General features: G+C 54.1%; 1 non-coding gene across 1 annotated transcript in view; it reads right to left on the reverse strand.

Moving 5' to 3' along the window:
- LOC126113261 (small subunit ribosomal RNA) overlaps window positions 1–1,200 on the reverse strand; it is a 1,909-nt gene extending 709 nt beyond the window's left edge. The window contains exon 1 of the ribosomal RNA XR_007524784.1: window positions 1–1,200. This exon is cut by the window's left edge and continues 709 nt beyond it. This is a non-coding gene — a ribosomal RNA (small subunit ribosomal RNA).
- Window positions 1,201–5,000: the final 3,800 nt, after the last annotated feature.

Genomic DNA, 5,000 nt, shown 5'->3' on the forward strand with positions numbered 1-5,000 from the left:
CCCAAAAGCTTTGGTTTCCCGGAGGCTGCCCGCCGAGTCATCGGAGGAACTGCGGCGGATCGCTGGCTGGCATCGTTTATGGTTAGAACTAGGGCGGTATCTGATCGCCTTCGAACCTCTAACTTTCGTTCTTGATTAATGAAAACATACTTGGCAAATGCTTTCGCTTCTGTTCGTCTTGCGACGATCCAAGAATTTCACCTCTAACGTCGCAATACGAATGCCCCCGCCTGTCCCTATTAATCATTACCTCGGGTTCCGAAAACCAACAAAATAGAACCGAGGTCCTATTCCATTATTCCATGCACACAGTATTCAGGCGGGCTTGCCTGCTTTAAGCACTCTAATTTGTTCAAAGTAAACGTGCCGGCCCACCCAGACACTCAATAAAGAGCACCTTGGTAGGATTTCAACGGGGTCCGCCTCGGGACGCACGAACACGCACGAGGCGGTCGCACGCCTTCGGCTCGCCCCACCGGCAGGACGTCCCACGATACATGCCAGTTAAACACCGACGGGCGGTGAACCAACAGCGTGGGACACAAATCCAACTACGAGCTTTTTAACCGCAACAACTTTAATATACGCTATTGGAGCTGGAATTACCGCGGCTGCTGGCACCAGACTTGCCCTCCAATAGATACTCGTTAAAGGATTTAAAGTGTACTCATTCCGATTACGGGGCCTCGGATGAGTCCCGTATCGTTATTTTTCGTCACTACCTCCCCGTGCCGGGAGTGGGTAATTTGCGCGCCTGCTGCCTTCCTTGGATGTGGTAGCCGTTTCTCAGGCTCCCTCTCCGGAATCGAACCCTGATTCCCCGTTACCCGTTACAACCATGGTAGGCGCAGAACCTACCATCGACAGTTGATAAGGCAGACATTTGAAAGATGCGTCGCCGGTACGAGGACCGTGCGATCAGCCCAAAGTTATTCAGAGTCACCAAGGCAAACGGACCGGACGAGCCGACCGATTGGTTTTGATCTAATAAAAGCGTCCCTTCCATCTCTGGTCGGGACTCTGTTTGCATGTATTAGCTCTAGAATTACCACAGTTATCCAAGTAACGTGGGTACGATCTAAGGAACCATAACTGATTTAATGAGCCATTCGCGGTTTCACCTTAATGCGGCTTGTACTGAGACATGCATGGCTTAATCTTTGAGACAAGCATATGACTACTGGCAGGATCAACCAGGGAGCTGCGTCAACTAGAGCTGAGCAGCCGGCCGCCCGGGAGTGTGTCCCAGGGGCCCGCGCGAACACGCAAGCGTCCGCTCAATTATTCTGCAAACAGGAGGAGGCTGAGCTCCCCTGCACAATACACCTCGAAACCCTCTCAGGTCCCGGCGGCGCGCAGCGCCGTCCTAAGTACTTGGTCGGGTTCGAGAGAGGCGCAATCGCCCGGAGTTAGGCGAGTAGACGCTTTAGGTGCGACCACCCGTGCTCCCAACTGAGCTTGCCGCTGCCGACAGAGGCCCGGGAGCGTGCTGTCGTGGCATTGCCGGCGGGAGACAACACGCGCCACCTACGGTGACCGGCAGCTCCAACGCCAGCGCCACAGAAGGGCAAAGGCCCCACGTGGGTGCCGAAGCGAACTCTCCCAGCACAGCGCACGTGCCAACACGTCTGCACAACTGCGATACAAACCACCAGCGAGAACCGCTGGGGCGACCGAGCAGCAGACGGCGTCGCGGCGCCGAGTGCCGGGCGGCGGCGCATCCTCAACGCACACAGTCCTCAGTCGGACCAGCACACTGCAGATGTCCACCGCGCTTCGCACCGGGCCCGCGAGGACCCACTTTGGCCGCCCGGCGCCGCGCGCAGGGTGCCCCGGCGCGCAGCTGCGCCGCCTGCCGCGTCCGTCGGCCGGCGCGCCTGCCACTGGGCGCCCCCACCAGCCGGCTGTAGCGCGTGCGCCCACGCACCGCGCGGCCAGCACGCCGGGCGGCCCCCCCTCACCGGCCGGGGACGGTCCCACCCAGCCACCGCCGCGTATCGCTTCACACACAGATTTGCCCTTACTGATTTACCTCCAGCAACAACAACCGCACCACAATGGGTTTACCAGTTGTTCATTTGCGTTGCGTCACGTCACCAGCAAACGTAGACGTCCATCCCAGTTTGCAAATGCAACGATTATTGCATACCTGTCTGTTAGGTGTCACGACACACTACGTCTGCCCACATACACGCAACAAAATGTGCACGACTAGAGAACACGTGGGAGGTGGCCCCCTACGTATGCGATGTCCATTACGAGACCGACTGTCAACCAGCATCTGTACCATGTCGCAGATGTGGAACGCGGTGCACCATGCTATCACACTGTGTGAGAAGAGACGACTACGTTTGAATACACGCGCCACTACATCAACAGACGGCTCATGCTGATCGCCATCCAGGGCGTCCGTTACTCCCACACGTCTCTATGGCGTACCACACTGCAATGTAGCTGTTATGGGGAGACGGCACGTGGCTGAGTGCACAACATTTGGACCGTATGGTTCGCTGTTGTTGGGCGCAGTCGTACGGTCACACATGTGCCACAGCGTATCATTCAGTACATACGGACCTATGTGCAGTACAATGTGAGGATTAAGCTTACGATATCAGCGGACAGTGGACACAGGCCGTACCACGACGTAGACTGAGCGCTTCGACATGCGAATGCCAGTGAACAGCTGCGAAGGGCATTGAACACGCAAGCACCTGAACGACCAGCGTGCGAAGGCAGGGTGGAGGGGGGGGGGCGATGTACATCCTGCAGTTGTCCACATTACAGTGTACAGCGGGAGCATGTAAAAAGTAAGCAACACTTGCGAAGTGTTCAACATGAAACGACACACAAGAGGGTGGGCGGTGCGAGTAGCGAACTATATTCAGAGGGTTGTGGTTAGACAACACTAGATTAATGTAACGTGTCATATGCCAATTACAGAGCAGGTTAAGGCACAACGTGGGTTAGGTTAAGGCACAACGTGGGTTAGGTTAAGGCACAACGTGGGTTAGGTTAAGGCACAACGTGGGTTAGGTTAAGGCACAACGTGGGTTAGGTTAAGGCACAACGTGGGTTAGGTTAAGGCACAACGTGGGTTAGGTTAAGGCACAACGTGGGTTAGGTTAAGGCACAACGTGGGTTAGGTTAAGGCACAACGTGGGTTAGGTTAAGGCACAACGTGGGTTAGGTTAAGGCACAACGTGGGTTAGGTTAAGGCACAACGTGGGTTAGGTTAAGGCACAACGTGGGTTACGTTAAGGCACAACGTGGGTTAGGTTAAGGCACAACGTGGGTTACGTTAAGGCACAACGTGGGTTACGTTAAGGCACAACGTGGGTTACGTTAAGGCACAACGTGGGTTACGTTAAGGCACAACGTGGGTTACGTTAAGGCACAACGTGGGTTACGTTAAGGCACAACGTGGGTTACGTTAAGGCACAACGTGGGTTACGTTAAGGCACAACGTGGGTTAGGTTAAGGCACAACGTGGGTTAGGTTAAGGCACAACGTGGGTTAGGTTAAGGCACAACGTGGGTTAGGTTAAGGCACAACGTGGGTTACGTTAAGGCACAACGTGGGTTACGTTAAGGCACAACGTGGGTTACGTTAAGGCACAACGTGGGTTACGTTAAGGCACAACGTGGGTTACGTTAAGGCACAACGTGGGTTACGTTAAGGCACAACGTGGGTTACGTTAAGGCACAACGTGTGTTAGGTTAAGGCACAACGTGGGTTAGGTTAAGGCACAACGTGGGTTAGGTTAAGGCACAACGTGGGTTACGTTAAGGCACAACGTGGGTTACGTTAAGGCACAACGTGGGTTACGTTAAGGCACAACGTGGGTTACGTTAAGGCACAACGTGGGTTACGTTAAGGCACAACGTGGGTTACGTTAAGGCACAACGTGGGTTACGTTAAGGCACAACGTGGGTTACGTTAAGGCACAACGTGTGTTAGGTTAAGGCACAACGTGGGTTAGGTTAAGGCACAACGTGGGTTAGGTTAAGGCACAACGTGGGTTAGGTTAAGACACAAATTGCGTTACAAATTGCGTTACATTGCGGTACAAATTGCGTTACATTGCGGTACAAATTGCGTTACATTGCGGTACAAATTGCGTTACAAATTTGGTTAGGTTAAGGTGCAAAATGGGTTGGATTACAGTACACAACATGGTAAGAGATAGTGTGTTTGGGGGGGGGGGGGGCAGGTTCGTTGGTAGTGATCATTGTAAGTGAATGTCTGAGGCAGCGTCAGTATGTCACAGCAGTTCTGTCTCGTCAGGATGCGCTTTTCGCTCGTGACTGGAGGCGCGCCGCGTCTGTGGTTGCGGCAAGGGAGTGGCAGACCTGTGTGATTCATTCCTGCCATTGTTTCTGTGCCGTAACAGGAGGCAGTGTGGTGGTGTTGGGTGCACCCCTGTGTAGGACATGTGTGGGTGTTGGTGGCTTATCTGAGCAATTGTGGATGTTGGACGGGTGGGATATTCTATTTTATAATTGGACCCCCTGGTGTGGTTATCATAGTGTGGATGGTGTACTGTGGCGGAGAGGATGCACCGGACGTTGGTCCATGCTGGTGCTTACATATCGTATCTGTGTCTGTTACAGGCAGAGAGTAATGTGTGATGGAGTGTCTCGCTGAGGTGTGGTTCATATTGTGTGCACAGACTTACAGCATGTATAGGGACAGCGGGAATTTGGCATATTGGATATAACTCGTCATGAAACGCAAGATATAGGGGTGGATTGCAACGTACGAGTGCGGGAAGAGTCCGCCGTTCATCCGCTTGGGTTGCGATTTGGGCGGTTGGGGTGGGGCACGTGCGGGTGCGGGTGGAGTGATTGTCGGTTGACTACTTCGTGCGACGCAGGCACTGGCGTTCGGGTTCCTGTGGTGGACAGATGATGCAGGCTTTGTGGGTGGCGTCGAAAAATGGGTACTGTGGGACCTAGCGATGTCGTAGTCGGGGTGGCGTCTCATAGATGGCGGTATCGTCG

Source organism: Schistocerca cancellata, unplaced genomic scaffold, assembly GCF_023864275.1.
Source record: "Schistocerca cancellata isolate TAMUIC-IGC-003103 unplaced genomic scaffold, iqSchCanc2.1 HiC_scaffold_245, whole genome shotgun sequence".
Classification (NCBI taxonomy): Eukaryota; Metazoa; Arthropoda; class Insecta; order Orthoptera; family Acrididae; genus Schistocerca; species Schistocerca cancellata.